Here is a 23,200-nt window from a genome sequence, read left to right as displayed (position 1 = left end):
CATATTTGTGATGTAGGTTTTATCTAATGATTCTGGACATCAGGGAGGGGTCTGTGATTCTGAATGATGTCCCCTCATTTTAAGAAGCTGGAGTGCCTTGACCCTAGTAGGGGATGACTTATTATTGCCACAATCAAAAGAGGCCTCTGAAGGCAGCCCTCTCCTCCCCCCTGCCCCAAGATGAACTATTCTAATCTGTGATAATAGTTACATGTAGAAACTCAATCATTTTATGTCCCCTGACATCCCTCAGCTGCTTTCCATTGGAAGTGGGTTACTTTAGAGATTGTGAGGTAGGGCAATGGTGGGGCTAAACCAAGATGGGCTGTGGAAAGTGAATAGGGGAATAATTCTTAAATACCTGGGCTAGAGATATTGCATCGTGTGTCCTCTGAATTATTGGTGGGAATCATGAGATGAGTAAAATTTCTGAAGATTCTTTTTGCCAGGTTGGTGTCTGTATTCAATGTATTATTCCATAATTTCACGTCACAACTGTCCCAGCTTGTGTGTGCATGTGTGTGCACATTAGTGTGTGTGTGTGTGTGTGTGTGTGTGTGTGTGTGTGTGTGTGTGTAGGGGAGAGAGACATGAAGGACACCCGTTCCTATGACAGCAGATGAATGGATTTGAAGAGAATTTCAGCCCATCACAGTATCCTAATTTACCTCTGTAATAGATCATTTTTTATGCCAACGTTGGGGATAATTCAAGAACAAAGGCCAAGACCGCTGAAATGTCTCTCTCCAGTCTTGCCCCTCAGGAGAGTCACTGGTGAACTTTCATCGGTAAAACAATAGGTGTCTCTGATGGGTGGCAGCATGGATCTGGGTGGATCTGGACCCACAGCGGTCTGAAAGGATGTCAGGATCATCTTGTAATTTTATGGTGGAAATTGTTTCTGAAGGTGTCACAAAGAGGCATATCATTAGAATAGTACTGGATGGGGCTTACCCTCATCTCTCCATGTTGGGCAAGTGTCCTAACACATGGCTTATAGTTAACATGAAAGGTAATGTACCCCTGAGTTCCCTTCACCCTCACCTTGTCCCTTTGAAACAGTTATCTTCTTACCTATTCAAAGTAATTGAGTTGTACATGCTTTTGATTCACGAGTGAGAATTTGTGTGAGATAAAGCTGGAAAGAGAAATCGAGTCTGAATCTTAGAAGGTCTTCAATGCCTTCTTGAGAGTCATTGTGGGTTCTGGAGAAAAGGGTCAATTGATCATAGTACACCTTGGGAAGCTTGATGTGCCATGGACACAAGGGGGAATTGGAGGTGGAGAGCCTAGCTAGGGTGCTTTCAGAATACCCTAGAGAAAAGATTAAAAGGGCTTCAATTGGAGCAGAGGGAATAAGAAAAAAAAAACATGGGAAATATTAAGAAACAGAAGAGGCAGAACTTGGAGATATGGAATGAATGAAGCAAACCCAGCATTTACTTTCTGTTTTATTTCTTCCCAGTGAATTCCCAGTTTGGAATGTACCTCTCCTTCACATAATCCTGGCATTCTCAACATGGGGAAGGAAGCTGACTCCATCCCAGGCACCAGTGAGTAGATCCTGCTTAGCCTATAATTGTTTGCCAGGGATTGGTTTAGAGGTGGGCATGCATCCAGTTCTAACCAGGGTGATGTGAGGTAAGCTGTCCTGGGGCTTGGGAAAATGTCTCATTTACTTGTAAGAGGAAAGCACCATTACACATGTCCCACTTTCTGCGTCTGAATGTTGACATGTCTGGATGTGATGTCTGAATCTGTGCATTGCCATCTTGGTATCAGGCAAAGCCTAGAGGGTGCCAGAGCCAAGAGAAGTTGGAGATGTGACGATGGAGCCTTGAAGATGAATCTTTTCGTTTCTTGTCATGTGTGATAACACAGTTCCTTACTGCGGAAGCTCACTGGAGTCGGGATTTTCTGTGGCTGGCAGCTGAAGCCATGTTGGTGTAGCAAGCGAGTTGAGAGGTTTAAAGCGAGGGTACGGTCTCACCTCGGAGACTAGGACGATGGCGATTCTCTCGTCTTGAGGTGGGCAGCGCTTAGACTTTCGATTCTGGAAGGTATGGGTGCGAATGGCTGTTCTTCCACTTTCACTCTGCGACTTGGGAGAAACTGTTGAACTCCTCTTAGCAGGTTTTCTCTTTTCCAGAAGTATAACAACATGCACGTCCTCACAGGGTTATTGGGAAGACTCAGCCACATGATGCGTATGAAGTGCCTGTTGCCAGTAGGCACTCAGCCAGTTTTGGTTTCCTACTTCCCCATCGGGCATGTGGTTCCAGAAGAGTAGTTTCTACCTAAACCAAACCTACCAGCCTATTGTCATGGACCCTGGCCCTTATGCATTGCTCACACAAAACAAGTGATCAAGAAGGTCTGAACTGAAATGAGCCAGAGGTTAGGGAACATCCTTCCGTGTGGTGGGAAGCTGGAACCAGGGGAGGCCTCAAATTTGTGTTTGTGGTTAAAGCCTTCATGTTCAGGCTTTTCCTGGGCAATCTCCATGCCCAGCGGAACCACAGTAGGTATATCATACATCCACTGCCACTGCAATAAATATAAATTGACCTCATTTGGTCATTGCTTGGGTGTAGAATTTCTGGATGCAGAAGGACAGATTGAATACTAAAACAAATTAAATGACAGTTTTCAACGCTGTAATCATATTTCCTGGTTACAAGGGCTTGGGTGGATTTTCTGCCAACTGAATAATTCTCATCTGAAAAACACAGATGTATGTTGGCAGGTCCTGTGCTATCCCAAACATACTGTGAGAAACTCAAATATAGTTATTTAAATTACCGGATGAAAGCACGAGTCCTCACCCAGCTCAGCTGTCGTACATGCTAACGAGATCAGAGTGCTTGGCCTGGGCCTTGGATCCTAATCCCAGAGGCAGGTGAGAGGAGAGTTATAGGAATGCAGGTCCGGGGAGCTGGGCATACGTGTCAATGCTTCTTCACGTCTCCTCTCTCTAATAAAGAGAGACGTTGGGTAACTTCCACCGTGGGATGGGGCCTGGTGTCTTCACAAAACCATGGCAAGCATCCAAAGCAATCCTTTCTTTGCAGAGAGCAAGGAACCTCTGGCTTCCAATGTATTGAGTACTTGCTAAGTACCAGTCACTACACTTTACACAGTTTATCTCATGTAATCCTGAAAACAAAACAAAACAAAACAACAACAACAAAAAAAACAACCCTGGAAGGAGAGGCTGTGGTTGTCACCATACCACAGATGAGGAAGCAAAGGTGAAGAGACATTAAGTACCTTGCCTAGCACGATATGGACACGTAAGTGGCAGAGCAGGGATTTGAGCCCAAACTCAGGCTTTTCGTAGATTCCAAAGCCAGCATTCTTTTTCAAAAAAATTTCAGTGTTTATTTATTGAGAGAGAGAGAGAAAGACAGACACACAGAGCATGAGTGGGGGAGGGGCCGAGAAAGAGGGAGACACAGAATCTAAGGCAGGCTCTAGGCTCCAAGCTGTCAGCACAGAGCCCGGCGCAGGGCTCCAACTCGTGAACCATGAGATCACGACCTGAGCCGAAGTCGGACACCTAACTAACTGAGCCACCCAGGTGCCCCTCAAAGCCAACATTCTCAACCCCTAGACTAAAATGTCCTTAGCCCATTGCCAGTGACTGCGTCATGTCGTAAAAGCGAAGATGGCCAATAACTCCGAGGCTTTCGGGAATTCTGCAGCACTGGAAGATAGATATTTGGAAAGGGGCCATGTGGCTTCCTGAGTGAGAGAGCTGTAGTCACAGGGTTAGCTTAATAAAAAGATTACCTTTCATCCCTCACACGGGGATAATGAAATAATATGGACTATGAGAACTCATCACCTGCTTGGCAAAAATCCCTACAGAGTTAGCCAGAGGAAACCCCAGGTGTTTTGGCCTTGAACAAGGCACATGGAACAATTCTGAACCTGTGTCCAGTGCTGCTCTCTGTACAGGCCTACTCATGCTCAGGATGACCAGGGCTGTACGGATGTATTTTCCTTCCCAGCACTGTTTTTCCTCTTGTCAGGCACAGTGTTGGGTTCTATTCGCACCTAGACCACAGTGGAGAATATTTGGTTCTCCCCATCTGGCAACAAATGGTTTCCTTTTGCTCATTCTCGAAAAGTATAAAGAGATCTTGCAGAGACCCTTCAATCACCCTAGATTGGGTCCTTTTGCCTTATATGCTTCAGAAAAGGAGATTCCATCATTTTCCTTGTCTTCCATGCTATGGTCAACACTCTTTCCGAATCCCAACCTAAGTTTGTCCTCCTGTGGTTTAAGCTCTTTCCTTCTTGTCTTTCTTGCATTATTGTTGGGCAGTGGGGCGGCTGGAGGAAATGGAGGTTCTTTGTGAGTTTACTGAATCCTGACCCAGGCTGAGCTTTGTAGAAGTTGACAGCCGCCCTGCTTATTAAAGAGACTATATTCCCTGTATGTCTATTTTTATATCCTCTGAGCACTAGGAAGCCTTTGTTGGAAGGGAGGTGATCTCTCTCAAGAGACTGAGCAACTTGGAAAATAACAGCGGTTTGCAGGCTTTTCAGGTGCCTAGAAATTGCTCTCTTTTAGAAACAACCTTTTTGCTTTTGAAACAGTTAATTGAATAGCGTTTACATTCATAACACGACAAGAAATCATCCAACCCCATGTGCAGTTGTGACAGCTGGAAAGTATTTTGCAGTCATCTTCATGCATCAGACCTTACGGAACCTCTGTTGCCCCCTTCCTCTGTCCCTATAAGCCTATAAAATACATTTTCTTCTGCTGACACTGCAGCATGAACTCTCCATAGCAACTTATTCCCATACCACCTGTTAATAATGCCAAGAGTAATGTATTTAACTCCCTGCATACTGTGCCAAAATGTTTACACAATTCAGCTTATTTCAGACTTTAAAGAGCAGACATAAATCCTAAACTAGCTGTGTCCCTTCCAAACACTCAGGGACTTGGTTGCAATGTTTTTGTGGGTAGAATTGGGCCGATTTTTCCCAGCTATTTTTTAATAAAAAGTAAGGTACTCCTTTGGGGCTACTTTGCTAACTGTTTGGGGGTACTCAGAAATGAGCTGCTTTGCAGAACATTGTCAAATGTAAGAATGCACCTCTTCAGTTAAATATCAGCTTTATTGGCAATGTTCTTAAAACAAAACTAATACTTCTAGATGAAAAATTTGTCCATGTAAATATGTGATGATAATTTTCATAATGCATCACCTGAAATAATGATAATATGAATTAAGATTTATTTTGTATTTTACTGTTTATAATTTCAATTTCCATTTTTTGCTGTTCTTATGAAAATTCTGTACTGTACTGATCAAAATCTACATTTTACACCGATAGGCCTGAGACTGGAGGCAGTCTAGGAGGCAGTCTGCCTAAGATCACACAGCTAGTAGGAGACAGAGCTGGGATTTGCACTCTGATCTGTTGCTATAAAGCTAAGACTTTGCACCACATGAAAACTTGCTAAAATGGGTTTCTAGAAACATCTCATGAGGAGATATTAAGAGGCATGTCTCTAAAAGATTGTCCTGTCATTAAGGAATTTCCCTTTGGCAATTTGATACTGTATTCTTCTCTTTGGAAATTCACGATGCACAAGTACACGTAAGGCTCTGATAAGTTTTGCAATAAAGAAGCCTGCTTAGTTCTGTGCAACCCAGCAGTTTCCAGGCTTCCTTGAGCATGGTGCACTTTTTCCTTCGCACATCTATTAGCACTCAGAGGAACATGGTCCGTGGAGCACAGGGTGAGCGACATTGCATTCTGTCAGCCTGCTTCCCAATCAACGTTGAACGCTCAAGGGTACAGCACCCCTGTGGTCTTCGCTCAGTGTCCAGATGCCTCTGAAGTGCCTTTTAAAAAATACATATGGGGCACCTGGGTGGCTCAGTCAGTTAAGCAGCTGACTCTTGGTCTCAGCTCAGGTCTTGATCTCAGAGTTGTGAGTTCAAGCTCTGTATTAGACCCCATGTTGGGCATGGAGCCTCCTTTAAACAAATTTAAATAATTAACTAATTAATTAGGTAAATAATTAAACAGGACACACATAAGACTATTATCTTCCCTCAGCCATTCCTTATTCATTCACTCAGGGTCGCTCCCTCTTGGCAATACGTTAATCCGGCTTCCTGAAAGGGATAATTTTTCCACATTTTTTAAACAAATAACAAAATAAGGCCTGGATTCATCGAAGCTGAACTGGTTTGTCCAGATCCCCAGAGAGTCAAACATCATGTTTTCATCTGAAAACCTTTAGTCAGCCTAGCAGAACTCTGTGCCCGAGCAAACATGTTCATGAGACCCCACATAATGACAAAGCCAAATGAATCGGTCCTTCAGAAAGTGCTTACTATCCTGCACACATGGTCAAAATCTAAAATGATGTCACTTCTGGGTAAATGGTCCAATGAGTAAAGAATTAGTAAATCCCAAGATTGTAAATGAAAACTTTTTCATGAAAGACTGTTGTCTCCTTAATCCCTAGCACTTAAAACTAAAAACAAAACAAAACCAAAAAATAAAAAAACACAAACAAAACATCTTGCTTACAATCAATCCAAATATTTGAAAACCCCTTAAGTTCTAATTGGGATGTTCAGTTTTCTTGCAAATCCCTGGCATTGTATTGCTATAGCCAGGAATTTTCAATCATTGACTAATTCATTCCTTTCTGTTCTGTACCTCCTCCACTGCATATCGTTCTGGTCTGGTGCTTTCTATTATGTTGACAATCTTATTATTGTTAGTTGGCTCTATGCTGAGACCTTTAGCTATAAATGTTAATTATTTTTTTATCTGCAAATGGATAAAATGGGAACTAGGCAGAACCAGGAAGAAATCATGTTCCTCTTGAAAGAAATCTGAGGCTAAAATCCATGGAAGTTTGCTGAATTTCTGTCTCCTTAGTCTTTTCACTGTTATCCATCTAAAGCTATAATGTGGGGTTGTTTTTTTCAAGAGACCCTGAAACAAGATTCAAAAGTGAAAACTTAGAATCACGGTTTGGAAGATGCCTCATAGAAAAATCACCGGAAACTGTAGACCCCATATGACAAGAGCAATTTGAAACCATCGAGGGGAGAAGTAACCTGGCAAAGTAAGGTATCAAAGATTTTGGATCCAGAGTCACAGATGAAAAGGTCAAAAGCTTGCAGCTAAGGATAAAATGAGGAGTTAAATAAAAAAGTTGCTCCTCTGCATTGGATTCTTTCCAGGTCAACAACTACTGAGTCGTTAGGAAAAACTAGAGTCCAAGAGTTCCTGATCGCCTGTGACAGGCCTCCCTTCCCCAGATGGAGTTCGCGCACTGCCCTTGCCAACAGCGCTGACTCACCCTCCTCCGCAGGGCGCGGACACCAGCTCCGAAGAGCAAAAGCAGAATCTGGCTGCATCCGGTTGTGTTCCCGGTCAGCTTGCATTTTCGACCTCAGAGTGAGGGGCTATGATTTAAATGTGGGCATTCTCTTAAAGTTCAGTCCCTCCAGAGGGTTTGTGAAAGCCCGAACCGCAGAGCCGTGATGATTTTCCTACACCAGGAACAAAATTAAATGTTGTCTATCAGCTGGCCTAGCGGAAACAAGAGATCCAAAGCCACCTAATACGCTATTAGCATAACTACCCGCTATGGTAATCACCATGGTCACCTCAGCATCGGGGTTGCAGTGGTTGCAGAGTAATGAGGCTGTACCCTGCTGGCCATACTCTTGGGCTGACCGAGTGATCATCCTCATGATTAAGGGCCTTGTAGAGCTTGCTCTCATTGGATAGACCCGCGTTTGCCCTCTCTTTGGAGAGCGGCATCTGTGAATACGATTTTCCTCTTACATGGGAGTCTGTCTCACTTTCTGATGCACAACTTGCAGAATTCTGCTGTCATAGACTCCCAGAGCCAGCCGGGTCCCTGGGGGTCATGGAGGTTGCATGCGCATGCTGCACACAAACGGGGTCAGGACGGTCACATCTGGCCATTGCAGCAATTTATACAGCTGGGATCCAGAAACATCAGTTTCACTGTGCATGCTGTGCTGAGCACCCCACAGAACCCTGGCCTCAAGGAGATGTGAAGGAAGGGCTCTGTCCACAGCGCCGGATTCTACACACCCAGGCTGCTCCTGGGTGGACCAGGTGACGCTGTGTGTTATGATTTTGGAGAAACCAGCGCCGGTGTCCTCAGAATCTCCCCATCTGTTGGCACTTTGCCTGAATTTCCAACCATTAGAGTCATTCCTTCGGGTGAAGGCAATGGTTCCCGACCTTTTCTTTTTTCTGTAGTACAAAGAACCCTTTTTAACATCAAAAAATATTACAGATATTCCACATTATTAATAGCTATATTTTCAGTTTCCGATGATTGAAAAAAGTTGCAAAACAAACTACTAAAATCTCAGTGGTGCTTTTACATGGATTCATATGTAATAAATTATAATAACACCTTAATATGAGGAAAAATACTCACCCATGTATCTATGAGCCCTATTATTTATCAGGTTTAGAGATAATGCTTTGTAAACATATGAATTCATGGTAGGTCCTCATTTTTACTCCCTACTCTCCCACTGGGGAGCCTGTATCCCGTGCTTTATCACCAAGATTTATGGCCCATGGAATGGGGCCACTGAGTTAACCAGGATTTTATAAACATGTGTTCTCTGGAACAATGTTGCAAACATTGTTTGCAAAATAAACATGCAAACAAAAAATTGGTGAAAGTTGGGTTATATGGAGTCAAATAGTTTTCTTTACTGCAGGACTTCTCAGAGCCTTAACTGCTGACATGCATTTTGAATCGCTACAAAGGAGGCACTGATTTCAGAATTCACTAAACTCTTTGACCCATGGGTCCTTTTTCCAGGCATACTTATCGACATACCTGGGAACAGTGTTCTGAAGATCACCACTTTGGGTTAAAACATTATTTCCGAAAGATCTCTGTTGAATATAAACATATAACCTGGGACACGGAAACCAGTAAGCCTTTTGTCTCCACTAGGATATTACCAAGATTAGCTCCTGAGAGAAGCTGTTGAACTGCCAAGGGAATGTCCTGAAGGAATAGCTTCTCACACATCTCTCTTCTAAGGAGCCTGAAACATGTGAACAGCAAGCTTCTTGTGTCACGTGACATTTATAGCTATACTTAATATCTACTTAGCTTCCTCCCTCTCTTATAAAAATCACAGAGGCCAAGCGAACAAATGGCTGTCTGTCAGAAAATCAGGTAGCACCGTGCACTAAAACATTTTGGTACCACAGAGATAAATGTCCTCGAGATGTTAAATGAGAAAGTCGCATGCAGAATTTCTGTCTTTAGACTGAATCCAGGTTTTGTTTGTTTTGTGTGGTGTTCAAGTTCCACTTCAGTGACAGAGTGGAGAAGCCTGGTTCCGTTAGAGGCTGTGTGTCATGGGTAGATGTGGGCTGGCTTGAGGCTGCCTTCTGATGACTGCACCAAGTGTCCCCAAGCCTGAACTCGCCTGTGATGATCCACTTTCTCTCACCACTGTCCCCAACAGAAGCTGAGCCCCACACTGTACCTATTAGAGCTCCATACTCTTTACACGTAAGATCTGGGCTCCTGTTGAGATTCTGACCTCCCTGGAAAAGTTACAAATTTATTTATTTATTTAAAAAAAATTTTTTTTAACGTTTATTTATTTTTGAGAGGAAGAGACAGAGCATGAGTGGGAGAGGGGCAGAGAGAAAGGGAGACACAGAACTGGAAGCAGGCTCCAGGCTCTGAGCTGTCAGCACAGAGCCCGGCACAGGGCTCAAACTCACAGACCGCGAGATCATGACCTGAGCTGAAGTCGGACGCTCAACCGACTGAGCCACCCAGGCACCCCGAAAAGTTACAAATTTAAATGTATTAGTCTTTAACAACCTGAGTGTGTCATGGAAAATGGGATTGGTGACTTGTGTCTAGAAAGGTGGGGAGCAGTGGGGTACTGGGGACAACCCAGTGGCGCCACTTAAGAGAAGGCCTCTGGATAGGGAGCCAAGACTCCTGAGGGAGCCTGTTTGGTCCCAGTTAAATGGGAAGCTTCAAGAGCCAGATCACTTGAGGTAAAACAAAGGGCAGACCATCTGTGCTTGCAGACACGGCTGCACTAATGTGAGGGGGGAAATAAGAGCAATCATTTAGAAATTTTAAAGCCTCAAGCAATTCTTCCTCAATCAAGTGAATATATCAGGTTAGAGTGATTTTTGGACTTGAGGTTACCAGCAGAATTGTTTCAATTTGTCATTCTTCGTTCATGTGTAGACACCGCTAATAAGCACATCTTTGACTCTCCCTTATCTCAGTGGAGACATAATTTTGTTTTATGGCCCTTTCACACGACATCGTGTTGATCAGTTAATAATTTATCAGGAACCTCTAGCCAAATATTAAAACAAATGTGTGCCATAACACATCACTAGATCTTTCTTTTGAGCCATTCAGAGGGACAGGCATAAAGTGAAATTACAAAACATCTGTGCTTCTTCATGTTCTCATTATAATGGGATTTTAACTTTCCATGCAATTACAATGAAAACCATCCCAATTAAAAGGTTTGAACCAATGCCGCGTCCCTATTAAGGTGTTAAAACATTCATTCTGTCAAATAGGGGGAAAAAATCGGTTCCCTTTGAGATTTTCTCCATTAAGCTAGTTTCCTAATTGCTACATGCTATTTAAATAGCTTTGACTGCACTTACCTCAAATGATACAGTTCAATTAGCCTGTAAAAGAATTTAGGGTCTCTAGTGAAAAGAAATCTCACAAAAAATCCCATCTATATCAGAGGACACAGATATCTATTAAACTATTCTTGGTAGCTTCCATCTTTACTGTTTTTCTCTTTATGATCCCAAATTCAATTCCATTCTATCCTCTGAATATGAGCTATTATAATCAATATTAATAGCGGCATCAACTATAATTTACTAAGCATCTCCTAGGTATCACCCATATTGCATGCATTTTCTTATTTGGTTGTTTTAACAATAGTCCGATGATATTATCTGTGTTTTATGGATGAGAAAATGAGACGGAGAAGCATTTAGAGAGCTTTTCCACTTACTCAATCAGTGTCCAAAGTGAGATTTAAACCCAGGTCTTTATTACCAAAGTTCTTGTTCTTAACCATAAGACCTATTGTAATCTTTGTTGGCTCTTTAAAAACAACAATCATTCAATGTGATTATTCTTTCCTTTAGTTAATTCAATAGCAAATGCAGGATTAAAGAACAATTGTCCTTTATATTATGAGTTTTAAAATATGTACGTAAAACTAGAGGAAATAGTATACTGGATCCCCATGTACACCCAATGGTATGTGATCCTCTGTATACATGTCTTCAGTTTAATTTATCTCTTCACTTCTATTTCAGGAGCATTTAAGGGCACACTACAGGCATTGTGTCATGCCACCCATGAATAGTTCAGTACGTATCTCTATCTGGAGACATTTTCCAACATAGCCACCATGCCGTTATCATGCCAAACAAAGTTGTGATCTAAGCACATAGTCTGCCGTCCTGGTAGTCAGGGTCCTGGTGGGAAGCAGACGGCTCATCCAAAAGAGATAATTGAAGAGATTTAAATAAAAGGACTATTTACAAAGCTGTGGCCAGGGTTAAAGAAAATCAGCAAGGGATGCTGCAGGGCCTGAAGGCTAGCAGTCGTGAAATGCTGTATCCCCCGAAGGGCCAAAGAAGCGAGGGGTGGCAGGTTACTGGAAGCTGGAGAGAAGCTGGCCTGAGGGAAAGAGATACAAGAATAAATCCTTTAATCTCTTTCCTTTCACCCTTACAGCTCTTCTTGGTGTCTCCCACTGGCCACACTCAATCTGAATTCAGAGGACAAGGGATCCCAAGTCATTAGTACAGGGGTTGGCAAGTCTTTGTTCTGCAGAGGACTAGACAGTTAAAATCTTCAGCTGTGTGGGTCACATGCACTCTTTCTCTCCTGTATTCTTTTTTTTTTTTTCTGGTTTTTTTTTTTTTTTTTTTTTTTTTTTTACCCCCGTATAACCACCCCTTTCCCAGCTTAACCGAGGTAAAATTGACAAAGAAAATTATAAGATATTTATTTGTTTATTTATAAAATTGTTTATTTATTTCTTTTGAGAGAGACAGGGATAGAGAATGGCAGGGGCAGAGAGAGACGGAGAAGGAGAGAATCCCAAGCAGGCTCCACACCGTCAGTGCAGAGCCTAACCTGGGCTTGATCTCACCAACCATCAGATCATGACCTGAGCCAAAATCAGGAATTGGCCACAGAACCAACTGAGCCACCCAAGTCACCCCCACATTTATATTTTTAGCTTACAGGCTTTACATAAACAGGTCACTGGCAGATTTGGCCCACAGGTCATAGTTAGCTGATCCATTTTAGTTCATAAAGACTAGTAACCTGGGGCAAAGATAGTCAAGTAGGGTATAGAGTGGTTCTGGAAAAGCAAATGGAAATTATCTAGACACAGTCATGTTCAAAGATGGTTTGTTCAAATGAAGATCCTAAAAAGATCCACACATTTAGCGGCATTTAGTAGCTATGTCTATTCTATAATCTCTTCTCTTTCCTTTTGGTTAAATGCTACTGATTTTGGGGGGAAACGAGTTGTTTTGTCCTGTAGACAAAAGGTTTGACTACTTACTTTCCTGTAGTAAACTTCAACGTGTTTCTCTCTATTTCCTCTAAACTGTTAGAACTTGAGGCTTGATTAGATTCAAGTTCAAACTTTTAAGAAATAATGAATCAAAGTTGGGACTATATGCTTCCTGTTCCATCATATCATGAGGAGAATGATGTTTCTGACTCTCACTTTTAGGGATGCCAAGGTGATTGGTGGGTTCATTCACCATCAGCTCTGTGTCTCCATTATTACATTTCCCATTAAATGTATGCCTTCTGCTTTACAACATCCATTGATGATTATTTCCTAGAACCATTATTTCATGACTCTGGATAATAGTGACATTTTAATTCCATAATTCTTTCTGCATTTATTAGCTAGCATTCTTCTGTAACGACTTTCTTGACCTTATTAGTTATTTGGTAACCCTGAAATATAGTCTGTGTTGGAAATGCAAGATAAACACTTCATTCTTCTCTCTACCAATTTTAACTTAGTGCCCTACTGATCTCCAGTTACAATCATGAGCTTTTTAAAAAAGCATTATTTTGAAATTTTAAAATAAATATTTCTAATATATATATATATATATATATATAAAATATATAGACAAATCCATAAATGTAAAATAAACACACACATATAGCATGTCACCCTATTGCAAACATCATTCTTTGTGTTTGTTATATTGTCCCATTTTGGGCAAATGGGCACTGTGTATGTGTATGTGTGTGTGTGTGTGTGTGGCTCAAAACAACAGAAATTAATTTTCTTATAGTTCTGAAGTACAGAAGTCAACATATGTAGGCACTACCACATTATCTCTAGAGGCTCTTGGGAAGATTCCCTTTCTTGTCTTCTCCAGTGTCCAGTGGCTGTTGGCGTCCTTGGGCTTGTAGATGCATCACGCTAATCTTCAATTCTGTCTTGACAATGCCTTCCCTTCTCTATGTGTCTCTGTGTTTCTATTGTCATATGGATACTTGTCATTGGATTTAGGGCCCACCTGGGCTATCATGAATTTTTTAAATTAATTACTTCGGCAAACTCTCTTTTTACAATTAATATCACATTCAAAATTTCCAAGGATTAGAATGTGGACATATGTTTTCGAAGGCTACCCATTCAATCCATGACAGATGTCTTTGTGATTTTTGCGATGATTGATCTACTAAACAGAAAATGGGTTTTTGAGGGCCATTAATGTATTATAAGCTATAATATTGCAAATATAGAAACACTGATTGACACTGTGTTTTATATCAACATGAAACATAGTAAAAGTTTACTAGTGAACTACAAAATATAAAATTATCAAATCGTTGATAATAAAACAGGAAAACTGAGAAAAATATACATTACTTTTGCTAATACAATTATTTGGTTTTCTGCCACACTTTGGTTCTCTATGTGTATTTTTGTGGCATGGAAGAAGGAAGTAGGGTCAGAAGTTAAAAAATAAAAGAATGCATCAAAGGGTTTTACTCCCATTTGATCACAGAAACTTGTCACATCTTTGAGGATTCACTTTTACTCTCTGTAGTAAATTTCCTATCCCAATGGTGTTCCTAACACTTTTGTGTAGTAGTAGAATGGATTATCTATTCTGTAATAGCACGAAAGAGCTGGGAGACACAGAGGCACAAGGTGCGTTTTCTCTGTACCTTTTGGAAAAGAAAAGGTAGAGAAAGTGTTGTTTTTGTTTGAAATTTATGTGCCTTTGTTTTGAAGAATCACTGTTTCTAAGAGAGAACTCTTGGTTGCATTATAAGCATTTCAGACAGAGGCACCTTATGTTGTCAAAAATCTGCATTTTATCTACCAGTATCATGTAGTGACTGCAGGGTAGGCTCCTGTGTCCTTTGATAGCTTTCTTCCTTCCTGGTAGGGCAAAATACCTCAGGCTCATCTTATGCATTTCCTGCCCTGCATCTGGAATCATCTGTTTCTCCCAGCAAATCCTGTTTTCTTAGTAGGAAATGATATTGAAAGACTACTACATGGGTGCTAGCGATCCTCCCTCTAATGGGCAGTCATTGTTTTCTAGGCTTTATTTCCCTTAAAAATTAGGTGTCTGTTGTTTATTTTCCATCTGATTGGGTGAACTCACACCTAACTTGGCTAGAGACAGTCTAGGTTTACATCTATTCACCCAGCACTTCCAATGGTACCACTTAAAAGTATCCTTGTTCAGATAAGTTATATGACATTCTACTTACACATGACTTAATCTGAGTCAGTTGGTAGAACAGATGACCCTTCATCTCAGGGTTGGGAGTTCGAGCCCCACCTTGGGTGTAGAGATTACTTAAAAATAAAATCTTTAAAAAATAAACAAGTGACTTAATCTGGTTTTATCAGGTGCCCAAAGGATGTTTCCCTTACCTTTAAAGTTCTGTAGTTTCACGAGACTATGTCTTGGTATGGCTCTCTGGGTCAATTTTCTGAAATAAATACATGGTGTGCGCTTTCAATATGTCAGCCTGAGTCTTCTCTTATTTCAGGAAAACTATCTTGTTTTTTAGTTTATAGGGGTAGTTCTGTGTCTGGATTTGTCTTGGATGATTCTAATCATACATATTGAATTTTTCTTATCCATTTTCTATATCTATTGTTTTCTTTTGTACATTCTTATTTTTCTTTGATTTCTGCATTTTCTTCTTTCTGCCTTCCATTTTTCTTACTGTCCACTCTCTCTTTTACCAAGTCTCTTATGTTTCCTTTAGTTTCAGACTTCATTCTGAAGTGAGTTTTTTTCCCTTTTTTTTTTTCATAATTTTTTTCCTAAACTCTGACATATCCTGCTGGCTTTCATGCTGTCTCATTTCTGGTATTTTCTACTTGTAAGCTATGCTAAATTTTCATAGTTTCCATACCATTCTTACCTTTACCGTAACCCTTTTGTAATATTACACTGTGGTTTTCATCAGCCTCATGGTCATGGTTTTCTGGTATGTATTCATCAATGATTACTTTCTTTTTTTTTCATACAACATCCTTATATGGGGCTTTTTCATGTTCTCTTGTTTATTTGAGATGCCCCCCCCTTTTTGCCCCTTCTTCTTTGAGAAGGAGATTCCTGTGGAGAAAGGTCATGGTAGTTTCCTAGGGAAGTGGTTCTAAGGCTCCCCCCACCCCATGTTGTTGCCTTGAAGTTTTATAAAGAAGATGTGGTTTATATACACAATGGAATACTACTTGGCAATGAGAAAGAATGAAATCCTGCCATTTGCAACAACGTGGATGGAACTGGAGAGTATTATGCTAAGTGAAATAAGTCAGTCAGAGAAAGACAGATATCATATGTTTTTACTCATATGTGGAACTTGAGAAACGTAACAGAAGACCATGAGGGAAGGGAAGGGGAAAAATAGTTTCAAACCGAGAGGGAGGCAAACCATAAGAGACTCTTAAATACAGAGAACAAACAGGGTTGATGGGGGTTGGGGAGGAGGGTAATGGATGATGGGCATAGAGGAGGGCACTTGATGGGATGAGCGCTGGGTGTTGTATGGAAGCAATGAATCACAGGAATCTACTCCTGAAGCCAAGAGCACACCGTATACACTGCATGTTAGCTAACTTGACAATAAATTATATTAAAAAAATGCAGCTTTTCAGCTCAATGGTCCTACTTCCTCTGGACCCCCTTTTCTGCGTAGGAGTTGAATTCTTCTCTCGGTTTTTCACCATTGTTTCTACACTGCTCTTTTTTTTTTTTTTCTGTATGCATAGCAATTTTTCTCTGAGTCTGTCTCTATCTTCCCAGAAGGAAAGGTTCCGGCTACTCCTGAGGCCCTTGGGGGATTAGGCTGCCCGGGACCTTGAGATTTTCTCACAGGTGTCAGTGTATCTTGTTTGCTCTCACCTACACACTACAGCTGTGGGGATCTCCCCGATTTTTACCAATTGGTTGTTTCCAGGTTGGCTTGCCCAGGATTCCACTGAGAAGGAGCTCGTTTCTCATTGGGAATGAGCATTTGATGCAATTCCAGTGTTTCAAGTCTCTTGAGACCATCAGAACTCTCTTTTCTGTCCTGTCCACCGCCTCCATGAGTGCTGGTTCCACACATGTCCTGAGGGGGTTCTGTCGTGGGTTGTGGTTTGGCATTAACCACTTTATGCTCCGGGGTTTCAGGGAACGCCTTGTCGTCTCATTTTGTTCAAGATGCTATCCTTTTTATTTTTAAATCTTGCTATTCTAGTCTACCTATCTGCTTTGTTTTGTTTTATGAGAAGATTTAGGTATGTTTAAACAGTAATATTTAAACAGTAGGTATATATATATTTTTTAATGTTTTTATTATTTATTTTTGAGACAGAGAGAGACAGAGCATGAACGGGGGAGGGGCAGAGAGAGAGGGAGACACAGAATGGGAAGCAGGCTCCAGGCTCTGAGCCATCAGCCCAGAGCCCGACGCGGGGCTCAAACTCACGGACCGCGAGATCGTGACCTGAGTTGAAGTCGGCCGCTTAACCGACTGAGCCACCCAGGCGCCCCAACAGTAGGTATATTTAAACAGCTGCCATAATGACTTTGTTCTGACTGGAAATTTGAGGTCACTTTTAAAAAACTGACCTGACATAGTTAAGTTTGGAAGCATAGAAAATAAGACAGGACCTCACAGAATTAAGTCCCATGCCACCTGGGGAAAAATTCAACCTCAATCGGGAAGTAGCTTTCCCTACCAGGCCCATCCGTCTGCAGCTGCCATCAGTGCTGCAGGCGAAATGGCAATGAGGACACCATTTGTTTCTGCCTACCTCAGTCACAGATGTGCCTGGGCCAGGGGGCACAGGGGCTTGGGTCTCCTGAGCCTTGCTTGTATGCCATTACTAGGTAGACCTGAGGGGATAGAGGCCATGCATTCAGAGTCAGGCCATGTCAGGCTAAGTCAAAAAAGTTGGAATTAGATGAAGGCAGAGGGATACCATCTGTGAGCCAAGGTACAGGCCAAGGAGTCCACAGGCAGAGCCCCCCAGTTGCTTTGGAAGAGTTGAGGAAGCAGGTGCCCAGAATCAGAACAACAGGAGGGGCCCTGACAGGCAGCCATCCAGGCTGAGGCCACCCAGCTTCCTATTTGGCCCTATCCTTGATGGCCAGACCTGCCATGCTTAAAATGTTTGTTCACTGTCTGTTGTTTGACAAGGCCATGTTCTTGCATGATACTAGGGAACATAGTGGAAAATCTTCTCCATCTGGAGTCTTAACAACTGGTCATGAGTTATGCCCCCATCAATGGAGTTGCCATTCTTATTGCAACAATTACCTCGCACACAACGCTATTATAATTTGAAAATTCTCATGCTCAGTGTCTGAGCACAGATCAAAACCATTTAAAACAAGTACCCTTGTCTACCTTCTCCTTTCCCCAAAAGGACACCATCTCTGCAACCAATCTTTTTGACCCTGTTGGGTCAGAAAAAAAGACAGGTCTCTTTCTCACCATAGCTAAAAGCTCAAGTGTTCTGGAGAAAAAAACTATCCAGGCAATGTCCAGTGGAAACACATTGGTATCTTTAGCTAAATGCTTATTATTTGCTAAGCCCCGTAACATGAATGTTAATCACATTATCTAATGTAGTTTTCACAGAAATTTGCGTGGTTGGGGTATCAGTTAAGCTTTACTTGCAGGTTACATAAACCGCCCTCACTATTCTAAGTAGGAACAGATTTAAAACAGGGAATTAGGCGCTTAAAGAATCATTGAGAGGGTTAGAGAAGCAGGCTCTAAGCTAGTCCTTCAGGAATGCCTCCCGGAAAACAAGACAGAACTGACCATGTAACCAAACGCGTCAGATTGGTAGAACCTAAATTACAATAGAAATCCTTGCTAGAAGGAAACCATGGACATGCAGGTGCAGGTTTTGGCTTTTCTGGCCTCAGTAATATACAGACAGGCATACTGGGAAGGCTCTAGTCCCATTCACTGATGAGGAAATGGAACTGAGCTCTGACCACGGGAACCAGTCACATGACTAGAAATGGAAAATCCAGGATTGAGCCCAGACCTAAACTCATGTTCTCAACCACGTCACTCTTCAGCCTGCCCAAAAAGGCATCTGTGGTCAAAGAGCAGTGAGAAAGGCTACTTTATAAGCATGATCAGGACTTCCTTATCAATGAGCATCTTTCCTTGACTGTGCCATCAAATTACCAATCACCGGTTCCACCAGTGCTTTTTATCCTCTCCCATCAAACTTCTCAAATGTGAGAGGAATCTTCTAGGATCTCATCATAACTTATGAAAATGACCGTCCTAGCTTTCGGTCTGCCATACATGGACAGGTTCATACTCTGACCAATTCCACTGGACTGTTTCCAAAGGTGATAAATTCTATTGCTTCCATTTGTCATGGGAAAGTAGTTACTTATATTAGCAAAAATTAAGTTTGACTCGAGATGAAATACAATGAAAGTACCAGTTCCTTCTGTAAATGGGCCGCAGAAAGTTCTAATCTGTATCCTAATGCTCCAGGTCATTCACTCATTCATTCATTCATTCATTCACTCATTAATTCATTCACTCAGTTCTTAATATCCTAATTCATTGGACAGTTATTTATTGAACATCCATTATGTGCCAGGAAGACAGTGACATATAAACCTGCACTGTCCCTGTCCTCCCAGGGCTTATAGACTAAACATGAGGACAAACATTCAGTTAGTATGTAAAGAGATTTGACACAAGAGGGGAATGGTACTATGGGAGTAACAGCAGAGGGGTGAGCGTGTGGCCTCCCTGGAGGAGTTTATCTAAGCTGAAACCTGAAGGGTGTGTAGAGTTTAGCAAGGCAAGGAAGGAAGGGACGAATGTTCTAGTCAGAAGGTGGCCGCAAAGCCAAAGTCTTGGAGAGGAGAGAAAGCAGGGTGCACTGGAGATAGCAAATGAAGAGCAGAGTGGTTGGGGTGTGGGGTAGGGAGGACAGTGGACCAAAATGAGCTGTAAGGATGGGCGTGGAGGGTCATTTGCAGACTTGACGGTTGGTGGGTTGATTTAGCAGAATGAAACCCTCCATGCTGTTCACCGTGGTCATGGGAGGTTGCTGCTAAGCCATATGGAAACACATGCTGAAAGTGTAACGATCAATAAGTTAACAGGTTCTTGTTAGTAAAGAGAAGCAGGTTGTACTGGAATATACGTGCAATTAAAACATCTTTTTTTTTTATCATGTGTTGCATATTTCTGACATTCAATGAATATTCAGAGCAGTGACATAGAAAATTATCACCTTTTAAAAATGCACTCATAGTTTTCAGTATTCCAAAACATCAGGCCTTAATTGTTCAATGATAGAGAATAGATATTTCCATTTTTAAATAGTTAAATTTTTGTCTTTCATGTTTGTCCAAAGATTTCCTCTATGAATTGATGAAAGGTTGATTCTTTCATGACAATTTATTGTTCAAACAGGAACATTGTCATGGTAATAATTAACTATTACTTTTAGAGGGGAAAAAAAGAAAAAAGGTGTCTCTTTCCCCAAAGTTTTGAGTTTTAGGGTATCCCAGTGGTGGAGGAAGTGCTGGTGACTGGGCGTGTGGTGGGGGTTGTCCTAGCTGTGGGCAGTGGGGTAGCTGGAGGGAGACTATGCAGACAGGTGGGGTGAGGTCTCAGCAGAGTGCGCCAGCCCACATGAAGCAGTAGCTAGGCAACCATTGGTATCTCTGGGCCATGGAGGGAGCCCTGACCTATAGCTGATGTAACCTTGAGGTTACTCCTTTGATTATCTGGCTCCCATCGGCATGGCCATGACACCAGAGCAGGTTAGAAGACCTTAATAAGGTCCATAATAAATTTACTCCCACACGTGTGAGAATGAAATGAGTGACAGTCGAATGGTGGCAGATGAACACACAACAAAACCATGCTCTGAGGGAAGTCTTGTCTCCACCTTCCAGCGACTGGGTGAACTTTTGCTGCTCTCTCTTCCATCCCAACTCACTCACTCTCTCAGAGAGTGTCTAAAGAGCCCCTCCCAGGCACCAGGCTCTCTGCTAGGTATTGGGCCAACAACAGTTTATTAAATCATTTAGCACTTATTTCTTGAACACCAGTTATGTGCCAAGCAATGTTCTGATCCTTGGTAAACAAGGCAGACGAGGATCCTACATTCAGGAGATATTTGAGATGTAGAAAAGTGCTAAACAGAGAATTTAAAATAAGGTAAATAATTATAACATGGCAGCTATTTTACTTTGGATGGTAGGGAAGTCTTCCTAGAGGAGGTAACCTGTGTGCTGAGATCTGAATCTGAATAAGAAGAGTAAATCCTATGAAGATCAGCGAGAAGAGAATTCCATACAGGGGAATAGTTCATGTAAAGGCCCTATATCAGGAATGAATGTTGCATGTTGGAGGAAAATGCCAGTTCCTGTAGTTGGAGCTTAGTGAGGGAGAGAGAGGTATAGGAAAGGCTGAGCTGGTGGAGGAAGATATTTGGGGCCTCATAGGTGAGTGTAAGATGCTTGATTTTTCCGAGTGCATTAGAAAGCCACTGGAGATTTTTCTTTTTCAAAATTATGTATCTGATCTATCTCTATCTATCTGTCTATCTATCACCATAGAAAATACATTGCTTTGTTTGCTGTTGCATACATGACATGTTACTCTAGGTATCATTCTGCACCTTGCCTTTTTCGCTTGATAATATGCCTGGAAATCTAAGCCACTGGGGATTTCTAAGCAGGGAAATGACATGATATGATTTATATTTTTAAAAATATGACTCTGGCAGCTAGGGGGGAAATGCATGATATGTGTCTTTGTTTCAGATGCTATAACAAAACACAATAAACTGAATGGCTTAAACAACAAACATTTATTTCACACATTTCTGGAGACTGGGAAGTCCAAGATAAAGGTGCTTGCAAATTTGGTGCCTGGTGAGAACCTGCTTCCTGGTTCATAGACAGTTCTTATTGTGTCCTCATATGGGGGAAAGGGCAAAGGAGCTCTCTGAGGTCCCTTTTATGAGGATACTAATCCTATGCATGAGGTCCCTGTCTCATGACCTAATCATTTTCCGTAGAGCCCCCATCTCCAAATGCCATCACATTGGGGATTAGCTTTCAATGTGTGAATTTGGGGGACATAAACATTCAGTCCATTGCAGTATGAGAATAGCATTGTATGGAGTATCGAGAATGTAGAATGAGTGAGAGATAGGTCCCTGCCCTCACAGGGCTCATAGTCTGCCTTCCCAGCACGTTCAATCTCGGGGTTAGTATAATTGCCTGTGTACTGGCCCTTGGTCTCTCATGCTGAACTGTGGGATCTCTGGGGGCCAAGCCAGTGTCTTTCTTGTTCATCTGTGTGTCTCAAATATCTAACCAGGTGCCTGACACTATACAAGATGATCACTGAACGTTAGTTGGATGGGCGAATTAACAGGTCTGGGCAGTTTTATTAATAACTCACTTTGCTGTGAACAGCATGACTTTCTTCCCATGATTAGTCAGTATTTGTGATGGAATATCAGTATGGATGTCTTAGAGAGACACTTTTATGTGACAACAAAATGAAAACCAATGATTAGAGAGTTTTGTATTATCTCTTTGGGATGATGGGCAGCATTCAGGATGGTGAAAAGCAGAGAAACTAATTCACATAAAATGACTAAGAATACTAAGGGCTATTGATGCTGGAGAAAACTTAGGGGAGCATGGCAGCTGCATTCAAGTACGTAAAAGACTGTCATATGGAAGACAGTGTACTTGAGGGAAAGAGACGGGAGCGCAAGATACGTGTCTCAAATAACCAAAAACAATTTTCTGCAGCTACCCTGTAATAGAATAGGTTTTCTTGTGAGGCAATGAGCACCTTGTCTCCAGAGATATTCAAACAGAAATTAGATATTAATTTGTCAGGGATGCTGCAGAAGTGACCCCTGGATTTTATATAACGATAACAATAGCTACCATGTCTTTAGCCCTCAACCCTGCTCCAGACAGTCTGCCAGAGAGCTTTACAAATGTTATCTCATTTGCTTTTCATAACAACTCTATGTGATAGGAGTTATCTATTTTGTAGATGCAGAACCTCAGGCTTAAAGAAGTAAAGTGATTTTTACAAGGGCACACAGGGAGTGGAAGACCCAGAATGCATCAAGGTCTCTATGGCTCTAAACTCTTTGTTCTTTATCATCCAGGCGTAGGCATGCCTGGGAGGTTTCTAAACCATGGCCTCTTTCTCAGTCCTCCCCAGGGTTAGGCCATAGCATTTCATTCCTCTCCATGACCAAGGATAAGTGGTGCTCAAGGAAGGGTAGGGACATTTACCAGCTACTGTTGGTGGGTGTTCAAGGCTAGATGCAGTGAGAAGAGCCCTTCTGTTTCTTCTCTCCATGAAGCTGGATGGAGAGAGTTCTGGGATGACTCTTCCTGAGAGAAGCTCTCGCCATTTCTCTAACGCTATGGTTTCCTCTAATCCCTTCTAATTCTTGTTTCCACAAGACAAGTCCCTAGGTTGGCATCTACCAGTACTGTCTGAGGGTGCCAGCACTGGGTCGATTGCCCGTAGAGACCTCACAGGAGAGATAGCTCGTCAATGGCAGGGTTC

General features: G+C 41.9%; 1 protein-coding gene across 5 annotated transcripts in view; it reads left to right on the top strand.

Annotated features, from left to right (window-relative positions):
* The window catches only part of POU2AF2 (POU class 2 homeobox associating factor 2), a 487,862-nt gene that overhangs the window by 121,329 nt on the left and 343,333 nt on the right, over window positions 1-23,200 (top strand). For all 5 annotated transcript variants that reach the window (XM_053900520.1, XM_053900525.1, XM_053900522.1 and 2 more), the window contains exon 3: window positions 1,466-1,557. The gene's annotated coding sequence lies outside the window, so the exon portion shown is untranslated. The remainder of the gene's footprint in view (window positions 1-1,465; window positions 1,558-23,200) is intronic.

Source organism: Panthera pardus, unplaced genomic scaffold, assembly GCF_024362965.1.
Source record: "Panthera pardus isolate Hobbes unplaced genomic scaffold, ASM2436296v1 HiC_scaffold_12, whole genome shotgun sequence".
Taxonomy (NCBI): domain Eukaryota; kingdom Metazoa; phylum Chordata; class Mammalia; order Carnivora; family Felidae; genus Panthera; species Panthera pardus.
The sequence above is the reverse complement of the archived record's forward strand: the minus strand, read 5'-3'. Positions and strand labels throughout refer to the sequence as shown.